This window comes from Tachypleus tridentatus, chromosome 8 (assembly GCF_004210375.1).
Source record: "Tachypleus tridentatus isolate NWPU-2018 chromosome 8, ASM421037v1, whole genome shotgun sequence".
Lineage (NCBI taxonomy): Eukaryota > Metazoa > Arthropoda > Merostomata > Xiphosura > Limulidae > Tachypleus > Tachypleus tridentatus.
The window spans coordinates 120513841-120525406 of NC_134832.1; the positions used below are offsets into that span (position 1 = coordinate 120513841).

Here is an 11566-nt window from a genome sequence, read left to right on the forward strand (position 1 = left end):
TACCTTTATAAAAGCATTTTTGAAGAAAAACTAATTTGTTATTAGTTATGTGGACTAAACTTTGAATTATTTTTACCAGATAATTTAAAAGAACTCATCAACAAAAGAAAACACTATTGTCTGGATCCCAAAACAAATTCTCAGACATGTAAATTCACTCAAGAAAATAACAAAAAAAAAAACAAGTTTTGTTTGCAAATTAATACTTACAGTTTCGAAACAATGAGCAAAATTAAAACAGTTACAAAAGTTCATTACAAAATTAATTACATAAATAACAATCATAATAACAATAGTAAAAATAATTTTATGTGATATACCACAATATAAAATAATACCAATGAATGTGGTTGCAGTCAAGTAAATATAATATAAAACATAACCAGGTATATCAAACATCACTTCAAATAATTAGAAGCACACAAATGAGATTTTATAGTAAATACTGCTCAGTGAACGAGTAACCCAAGTGGTCAAACATACCTCTCAAACTTCTTTCAAACTGGACACAGCACAAATACAATTTTTCAAAACTATTTTATGACATTGGGCCAATATGTTTCACACAATTGTATTGAAACATTAAATTACCACTACATCTGTAAGAAGAAAAGAAAAAATATGCATACACCATTAGCTATGAGCTCTTTTATATTTCCTGAATTTTTAAACATGCTAATGCTAATCATGTAAATACACCTTAATGTGTCATGCATGCACAAACTAAGTTTAATCTTTGATCAGGAAGAAAATATTTTAAACTTTACTGTAAATCTATGGAATGAGGTTTGGACTACTTCATCAGATTGTTACTACTTTCTACACAAGTAATGCCTTTTTATTATTACTGAACCAATTAAACTACATTTACAGTAACTATGTTTTATAACTGAAAGTATAAATTATGCAAAAAAGTTTTATGGATACTTAAAAACAATTTAAAATTCAATGTATTTTCTGTGATGCATGGAATTTATAAAATAATTATCCTCTAATAAATCACAGTATTTTACAGATTTTATTTGGGTCCCAAGCTTGTACAAAATCAAACAGTGCATCTGCATCAGCCTTTTTTAAATAGTTTTATTTATGCCATATTTATTTTATCATTCATCCCATGATTCAATCTAGCTTCCTTCAGCACTTTCAAAATATTTTTATTCATTATTACTACTTGAAATTGGATGCTAGAAACGAGGTTTTAACTAATAAAATCATGTCCTTATACTTGTTATAAGCTATAGTTAGTAACAATTATAATTACTAACATGACATTGATATTTGCTTATTGAAAAAAGTCAATATCGAGTGGTGGTTATAGTTTCTACTAAACTGGTGTCGGTTTAATATTACAGCTGAACACGTTCACACGGTTTAGTTAAATTTAAGAAGAGTTAATTCAGTATACTCCTTCTAGTATTAGGTACCTACTATTTAACTGTCGTCCTGTTGATTAGTTTCACAAGCGTAAGTTCAACCACAGCATTAAATTAATTTCTACAGCATCAAAATCACATTTATAATACCGTAGTATTTGTCGTACCACTAGCACTGACAATAGGCACAGTTATTCCACTTCGCAGCGTTCAACTACGAATCACAGCCAACGAGTTGGAAGAGGCAAAAAAAGAAGCCTACTCACACAATGTTATTAAATGATCCCTTAAGTTACACCATACTCTGTTTAATTCTCTTACAGATCAATTAGATTTAATTCGCTTGATTACTGTTCATCACTGGAAATGTTTATATAAAATTAAATCAAATTGAATTCAATTCACTTTTACTCACAAATTACTACCATTACTAACGCTAACACTAATATAGCTTGTCAAATGCACGAGCTTTCCGTTACATGCACACGGCGTTATCAATAACCTCGCAATAATATCAAACCTGTTTACACTTACAGAAAAAAATGCCTAGTTCTACAGCTTCTTTTTAGAAACTAGTCCATTGAAATTCAAACTTTATTTTTCACCAGTGAGTTTCAGTTATTATTATTTTAGGTTAACCAGTGAATCTGCAATATGGTTTCTGTATTAAACAGCTAAATTCGATATTTGTCTCCAAAACTTTTTCCGATCGGCGTACTAATACATTATATTATTATAACCTAACATTTATGAACTGCCCAATGTGTATTTCTACAAAAAACCTTTAAATCACGTGACGACCAGTTTAGTGACAAATTAATAAGACGCTTAGTTAAAATAAAAATGCTTTGCAAAAAAGTTACTGAAAAGATAATGTAAATTTAAATACTAATATTTCCATAACGCGCCCTTCTGCAGTTAAAATTCCTTAGTTTGTAGTTGTTGAAAACTAAATATAAATAGCTTTTACTTTATAAAGATTTTAAAATACATTACATGCTATATATCAGTTTGTTTTAGAGCAAAGCCATATTGAGAAATCTGCTGTGTTGTTGTTATGTACAAATCGAGTCAAAGGTTTTGTTTTTTGTTTGTTTTTGAATTTCGCGCAAAGCTACTCGAGTGCTATCTGCGCTAACCGTCCCTAATTTAGCAGTGTAAGACTAAAGGGAAGGCAGCTAGTCATCACCACCCATCGCCAACTCTTTTACAAACGAATAGTGAGATTGACCATAACATTATAACGCCCCCGCAGTTGAAATGGCGAGCATTTTTGGTGCGACGGATATTCGAACCCGCGACCCTCATATTACGAGTCAAACTCCTTAACCCACCTGGCCATGCCGGGCCCTACTCAAAGAACTAGCTGTGCTTTGCCAACCACAGGTACTGAAACCCGATTTCTAGTGGTTTAAATCCAAAGACATGCAGCTGTGCCACTAGGGGCCAATATGCTATGCACTCGGCGGGCAAATCAGAACCCCGATTTTAGCGTGGTAAGTACGTAAAATTATCGCTGATTCACTGGGGCTACTTTATCAACATTAAACGTTTCAAAAAGTATTTTTTTAGTTTTATGTTCGTGTGTGTTTTTCTTGTAGCAAAACCACATCAGGCTATCTGCTGAGTCCACCGAGGGAAATCAAACCTCCTAATTTTAGCGTTCTAAATCCGTAGGCTTACCGCTATACCAGCGTGGAGCTAGTTTCATATAATCAATACAAATTATTAATTTTAATTCGAAACAGTTAGAGATTAACATGTAATAGTAGTGTTTTATTTTATTTTATTTTATTTTTACTGTTACTTTAATTTAATAAGGAGATAAATTACCACTGTAAGTTGTGTGCGTTTTTCGCTCAAGTTTAGTTAGACTCTACTGTTAGAGCTAAACTTTACCATACTTAATACTTTCAGTAAATGAACTTATCTTATTATATAGTCTAAAGTTAATACTTTTTTATTGATATGGTTAGAAGGGTTGCGGGTCCGAGTTCCCGTCACAACCAACCTACTCTCCTTTTCAACCGTGGGAATGTTATAATGTGACAGCGAATCCAATTATTCATTGGTAAAAGAGTAGCCAAGGTTTAGTAAACAACAATAAACACATCTGATTGACCAAAATGTAATTTTTAAAATATACTTTTCAACAACTAGAATCAAGGCTCGATTCCCTTCAGTGGACTCAACAGATAACCAAATGTGGCTTTGCTATAAGAAAACACACACACATTTCAACAATTGTTTGTTTTGGAATTTCGCACAAAGCTACTCGAGGGCTATCTGTGCTAGCCGTCCCTAATTTAGCAGTGTAAGACTAGAGGGAAGGCAGCTAGTCATCACCACCCACCGCCAACTATTGGGCTACTCTTTTACCAACGAATAGTGGGATTGACCGTAACATTATACGCCCTCACGGCTGGGAGGGCGAGCATGTTTGGCGCGATGCGGGCGCGAACCCGCGACCCTCGGATTACGAGTCGCACGCCTTACGCGCTTGGCCATGCCAGGCCCACATTTCAACAAATGCTAATTTTCAAATGCGCATATCAGACAAACATTTTTAATCAACAGAGATACAAAATTAAGAAATCAATAAATATTTTTCCAGTTTCTCTCTCTCCACAAGCCCCCCAGTGCCTCAGCGGCATGTCTGTGGACTTAATTCGCTAAAAACCGTGTTTCGATACCCGTGGTGGGCAGAGCACAGATAGCCCATTGTGCAGCTTTGTGCTTAATTCAAAACAACAAAACAACTCTCTCTACATTTCATTTTACACTGTCGGTACATAGAATAACAAGCATATCAAGTTATACTTTTGTTGCTAAGCTACCTAACATAAAAGCCATTGTCAACAATGCATATCATACAAAGCGTAATTTTATGAAAGTAATAGAAGATACTATATAGACAACACTTGAAATGAAAATCTTACAGGCTATTTAAAGATAGCGTAATGGTTCTGGACTCTTCTAAAATGACAGCAAAAGAATGTGGAAATAAACTGTACTTATTTCCTTAAAATATTGTGTAAGAGCGAGGCACGAATGAGACAAAATAGTAAAGGTTTGGAGTAAATGAAACCTCTCGCTACAAGTAAGGCTACATCTGCTATGTCCACCGATGGGAATCAAACCCATAATTTTACTAGTGTAAATCTGAAGACTTGCCATTGTCCCACTGGAAGACTGGTTGATATGTTAGGTTTTCTATTCCTAAAGAAACCACCAGAGTTTCTATAACAGTATAAAGCTGTTTATATTTAGTTTTATTGTAATACTGCTCTTTGATCTGTGTCTAACTAAATGTCCCACTCATGAACTGTACATAAAAATTACGTAAAACACCAACAGTGTACCCTTTGGTGAGGTAATTGATGGTACTCTGATAATATCGACACATTCCCTTTGACTCAAACTTCACGGGCGTTGGCATAATTTTAGTTGTTTACATCTGAAGTTTTGCTGTGGGTAAGTTAGGTTTCGCAAGCATATTGGACATTAGTGAAATTTAAGATACCAGGCCTTCATCATATCATCTCAGAAAAGCCAACACAACTAGTTAATTCCTCGGAAGCTACTCTTTGAATATTTTCTTTTTAATATCATAGGTTATCAGGATTCCACCTATAAGTTTCCAGCTAACTGGATTATACTTTTTTTGCATACAAAAAAACTGCCCCTTAAACCCGGGAACTCTCATCTCATTAAAAACGCCATTATGACTGACAGCATACAATAGCAGCTATAGTCACAAACAGAAGTTACATGGAAATGTACACCTGCTATTGGCTCATATCCTTTTTTCTATGAATTGGAAGTATTTTTAAAAACACAAAACTGTGAAAAAACTAGTTTATTATCACGTTTTATCATAAAGATTATTGCAAAGTAAACGTGTAAACAGTTAATAAATATTTTAGTTTCGCATAACTATATAGTAAACAGCCACTTCTGTGCTACTGAGCTGTCAAAGTTTAAAGTTGTGATTACACAGTCAAGGCTAACTTCTCGGCTCAAGTTTTTTGTGTTTTTTTGCATAATTTGGAAATTATTATTTTGGTCAAGCATTATTTTTACAAAATAAAATGTATTCATGTGTATGTCGCGTATAGACATCTTAACCATTTCACCAGTACTCACTGTTATTGTTACCATGACAATAAATAAAACAGCTACTTGTATTTCATCCACATCTTCTTCGCAATGACTACTGTTTAGTTGTAATACTAACATAGCATAGGCACAGTTGGAAAGAAATTGGGTAAAACTTTAAGTACTGCCTCTTTTACAAATAATACAAAAACTAGCAATTGTTACTCGCAAATCTCTAACTTCTAACCACATGTTTTTTCTCTCCCGTTATACCTCTTTCAAATACGTATAACTTTAGTACAGACCAGAGGTGACTTCAAAGTCATGTCATATAAGTTGTATTTTAAGCTTCAGGCTGCACACTTACAGTCTGCACTATTTGGCATTCTATCTCCCTCCAGCGGCACAACGCTAAAAACCTGGTTTCGATATCCATGGTGGGCAAAGCACAAACAGCCTATTGCGTAAGCTATTTGGCATTCCAACTGCATCGTGTACTGAAACAAATGTTATTAAAAAATTTATTGAACTACATTCTTACAGAACATTAAAAATGTCAAATTATTACTAAATAAAACATAGAGTACACTGTGTTTACATTTGATATGGCATATAAGGTGCTTTTTGTGAATTTCACTTTCTTCGGATACTCGTGGGTATTTCAATTTGATGCAATCTAAAATACATTCCATTACTATTATTATTAATGAAAACCTTCTGGTCAAACTCTTTTCTTACTCAGAACATAGTTGAGCTTACTTGTTACTCTTATCTCATCTGAAAAAATTCATCACTTACCGAATATCTGAAAATCAAAACTCAAAACATTCTCTTACAAACATTAATGAAAATACTTGGACAAACTCTTTCTTAACATAATTTAACAAAGATTAGTAATTAACATTTTCGTCGTTTCTCAAAGTCTTAACATGCATATCATAAATTTTAGTTTTCATTCATGTGTTGGCTGACAGATGTTGCTTGTATAATTGACTTATTTCAGCCATTCAACAATCATGAATGACTTTATCTAATGTCTGTATACACATGTAACATCACACTGATACTATCATGCACATATATATTTCTATGTACAAATATCTCAATATCACATGTCATATACGTTACTCTAGCTCGCATTCAATTACCATGGCAATCTATACGAGCTGCTTTCATTACTTATATCTTGACTGACCTAAACAGTCGCCAAAAATCAATAGCTAAAGTATAATGATATTATGTCAACTCTTATGAGTCAATCCACTTAAAACAATTGACATTGCAGAAAAATAAATGTGGCACACTTCACTCAAGCAAGGACGTTTTTACTTACATTCATAACCACCTGATTCATATTTTGTTCTGATAAAGAGTATAATCCCTCTCACTGCATATATAATTCTTACATTAATGTACATTAATGTTCTTACATTAATTACATTGTGAGCAATTATTGCAGAATGTTGGATAAAATAGTTGTTCTAAAATGTTTTCAATAGATAGAAAAATAAGTCACAATGCCCTTTGAGCTGCGTTTTGAAATGTTAGTGGTCATCCTCAGTGGCCCGGCATGGCCGAGCGCGTTAGGCGTGCGACTCGTAATCCGAGGGTCGCGGGTTCGCATCCCAGTCGCGCTAAACATGCTCGCCCTTTCCGCCGTGGGGGCGTTATAATGTGACGGTCAATCCCACTATTCGTTGGTAAAAGAGTAGCCCAAGAGTTGGCGGTGGGTGGTGATGACTAGCTGCCTTCCCTCTAGTCTTACACTCCTAAATTAGGGACGGCTAGCACAGATAGCCCTCGAGTAGCTTTGTGCGAAATTCAAAAAAACAAACAAATCATCCTCAGTCATACAAACTAATCATGTTCTAGGTATGACATCTGCTAAAATAAATCATACTAAAGTTTTAGTAATTGAACAGTTACCATCCGATATCTTACAAATATTCCTCAGTGAAACTCAATTCAGTCGCTCATAAAGTAACAGGGGCAAAGTCTCTTTGGTCCCTTTAATCTTGTGATCAATACTTCATCCTAATCGTAATATTCAATAGGTAACTATACAATGTTATGTACCTCAGTGGAAAAGCGGTAAGTTTAAGAATTTATAATGCTAAAATTCGTGGTTTGATTCTTTGCAGTGGACACAGCGGGAAGCTAAATGCGGCTTTACTCAAAAACAAGCAACTACACAATGTTATACATATACAGGGTGTTCGGAAAGTCACTGTGCAGTTTTGTTTGTTAATAAATATATAAGTGCACAGTGACTTTCCGAACACCCTGTATTTCACCATGAAATACCATTTGATAGATCAGAAAGCAATAAGTATAGCATCAAAACTATTTGAAATAAGTAATTTAAAAATTGTAGAAGATTGTGGTATCATCATTATTTTGAACTCCGTCTTTCTCTTGTGCTTTTTTCCAGCTTCAACCTGTCAGAGTTTACAAAAATTACTGTTGTATAAAATGCTACAAGCACAGCTATTGAGTGTATTATTTATGTTTATTGTTTTGTTTAATTTTATTACAATATTTCGATAACTAGGATGACCATCATCAGGTAACTGCCATCTATTGAGGTTGACCTTAAAAATGTATGTTTGATGTTTGAAAAAAGTCTTGTTCTACTTTAGGCCCGGCATGGCCAGGTGGGTTAAGGAGCGCGATTCGTAATCTGAGGGTCGCGGGTTCGCATCTCCATCGCGCCAAACATGCTCTCTCTTTTAGCTGTGGGGGCGTTATAATGTTACGGTCAATCCCACTATTCATTGGTAAAAGAGTAGTCCAAGAGTTGGCGGTGGGTGGTGATGACTAGCTGCCTTCCCTCTAGTCTTACACTGCTAAATTAGGGACGGCTAGCGCAGGTAACCCTCGAGTAGCTTTGCGCGAAATTCAAAACAAACAAACAAACAAATGTTCTATATTTACCCTTGTCTTTCTTTTGTTCCCTTTACTACCTTTGTTATTTTATTTTACTGTATACATTTACAGAACTTTCCAAATCGCATATTCTTGATCTATTTCCGTTGTGTATCAGTTTATATGTAATTACAACTTTTTAAGAGAAAATAAATTGAATATGAGGGTAAAATATATTCATTTGTTGTCAAATCACACTTGAGCTGATTCACGCACTTTAACCATTACTCCTATATTAAATCAACCTATGGTTATTCATACATTGCTAAATTACATAATCGGGTTTCTTACTGAAAGGGCGCCGTATTATTTTCCCTTTAAACCTGCCAAATCTAATGAAAACATCTTAATGTTTTTATTTTGGTATTAAAATTAAAGATTATTCTATTATTAACTGAATATCTTCAAGAAATTTCAAACAAAGTGTGGATAAATAAAGACAGAAACTCTTACAAACCGTGTTCGTGTTTCTGCCATATATACGTGATATTCAGGCATAACATGTGTTACCTACCAACTTAGTTAATATACACATTTTTCAAAAATTTCTTATTCAGCATCTATTGATGATATAAAAAGTCGTTCAAGAGAGTCACAAAATATTTGTCGTCCAGGTTACTCAAGAAACTAGGTTAGTCAATTGGGGTGTTACATGTATTATTTTTGAGGAAAAAAAATGTTGTAACATTGAAAACACTATATAGAAATAGGTGGTAACTTTCCCCACTGACAAGGCAAGTGACGTTTGTAGTGAAAATGACTATCAATTCACAGGGATTTTTCCTATACCCCAAGAAGAATGGAATTATTGATTTTATTATATAATGCTCTGTTGTTTTTTTTCAATCTGTAACAGATTTTATTTGTTATTTTTTAATTTCGCGCAAAGCTACTGAAGGACTCGCTCCGCCCGAATTTACCAGTGTTAAGACTAGAGTTTGGTTTGTTTTTTTGAATTTCGCACAAAGCTAGTCGAGGGCTATCTGTGCTAGCCGTCCCTAATTTAGCAGTGTAAGACTAGAGGGAAGTCCACTTACCACCTACTCTTGGGCTACTCTTTTACCAACGAATAGTGGGATTTACCGTAACATTATAACGCCCCCACGGCTGAAAGGGCGAGCATGTTTGGCGCGACGGGGATGCGAACTCGCGACCCTTAGATTACGAGTCGCAAACCTTAACACGCTTGGCCATGCCAGGCCCCATAAGACTAGAAGGAAGCCAGCTAGTCATCATCACCCATCACCAACTCTTGGCCTACAATTTTACCAAAGAATAGTCACATTGACAGTCACGCTCTTTCGACTGAAAGGGCGAGTATGTTTGGTGCGACCGCGACTCGAACCCGCGACCCTCGGATTACGAGTAGAACGCCTTAACCCATCTGTCTATGCTGGGCCGTAAGAGATTTAAACACAATATTATTTTTTAGATTAATGTACATAATATTACTTATTGTAATTCACCTCTGACAAGTTTCTGATTTATTCTGTTAAGTATTATGATTTCAAATAGGCGGAAATTTTAATTTTAATTTAGAGGCTAATTGAATATCGACATGTATCAAATTTATGAAATTTACCAATAAGATTAACATACACAATATTTTTCTCAACACAAATATATTTTAGTATATAAACAACAATACAATTTATAACAACAATTATTACATATAGTTATTACACATAATAATTTATATATAAAAGTTTTACGAACTCACAAACAATACTGGGTATTCTATCTGACCTATCACAGTTCACGATGAGCGTATTAATTCTATGTTGAGACACAAGTACACCTAACTTGACGGGAGGACAGTTAGCTCCTTCACACGTGAGTTTGTTCCCGATTAAAATGTCTAATGTTCTCGTAGAAATACTAACGAGGTCCACCATGGCCAGGTAGTTAGGGTACTCGACTCGGAATCAGAGGATCGCGATTTCGAATCCCCATCACACCAAACATTCTCGCCATTTCAGTTGTAGGGTCGTTATAAAGTAACAGTCAATACCACTATTCGTTGATAAAAGAGTAGCCCAAGAGCGAGCGATGGGTGGTGAAAACTAACTGCTTTATCTCTTGTCTTACACTGCTAAATTAGAAACAGCTAGCGCAGCTAGCCCTCACGTAGCTTTGAGCGAAATTAACAACAAGCAAACAAATGAACTACTAACGTACGAAGTTAAATGGTTTGTAGTCTTCGAAATTTATAAACGTTCCTGGTCACATATCTGTCTTTTTCCGATTAATAAGCGTTTATCACAGTTATGGCTTCCGATGTTTATAGTATACTATTGTAGCAAACCAAGAATATTATATTGTCACTTGACACATCGATTTATAAACTTTTAGGGCGAGGTTTTCGAAAGTTCAGTTGTCAACAATGTTCGAAAATACGCCAGTGCTTTTGTAAAATATACACTGTTGATTTTTACACTCGAGAATCTTCTAGAGATTTAGAGAATAGTCGAGACTTTCGGAATGCGCATTTAACAACATAAGTTGGATGCATTCCTAAATATATATTAAACTGAAACAAACATTGATATTAAAATAAAAACATAAAAGTAAATCCGTTACAATATATATATATATATATATATATCGATTTTCTTTTAAACAACAATATACTCGCATTTAATATGTCAAAAATATACTCGCATTTAAGCTTTGATTGTATTTATACATTATAGATAAAGACAGTTTCAAGATTAAGTTAATTCAGAGTTCACTCCACAAAACATTTTTTCTCCTGAGCTTTTCGTTATCTGTGGCTCCTATGGGAAATAAGTAAAACTGGAAGCACTCATCAATACATTAGGTGAAAAAGAATTTTGTCTGGCAGAAGACCAAGCATGGCCTAATCAATATCGTGCTAAAAATATCTAAGAGTTCATGGAATGCAAACATGTGCTCCACAATTTGGGGCTATGAGTGCACTATAATAGTATGAGTCAAATCATACTATTTGATCAGTTGGTGACGATGTTGTTTACGATGTGATTTTCTCCTAAAAAATCAGTTCCAAATTAGAAATGGCTGTTCTTTAGATGCTCTTCTCAATAAACAAATAAATTATACCCAATCAAAGCTGGACAAATATAACTCTCCAATTACTGAAGTGTTATATTTCCATTCACGACCAGTAGGATCCAGTTGTATTGTAC

The 11566-nt window shown here is 34.5% G+C and overlaps 1 protein-coding gene across 4 annotated transcripts in view; it reads right to left on the reverse strand.

Moving 5' to 3' along the window:
* LOC143223347 (lysine-specific demethylase 4A-like) overlaps positions 1–1908 on the reverse strand; it is a 93990-nt gene extending 92082 nt beyond the window's left edge. The window contains exons 1-2 of one of the 4 annotated variants that reach the window (XM_076451225.1): positions 1432–1559; positions 484–599 (exon numbers count right to left, since the gene is read on the reverse strand). The gene's annotated coding sequence lies outside the window, so the exon portion shown is untranslated. Of the gene's footprint in view, positions 1–483; positions 600–1431 lie in introns of all 4 variants that reach the window. The other 3 variants (XM_076451223.1, XM_076451224.1, XM_076451226.1) reach the window with 3 other exon arrangements.
* Positions 1909–11566: the final 9658 nt, after the last annotated feature.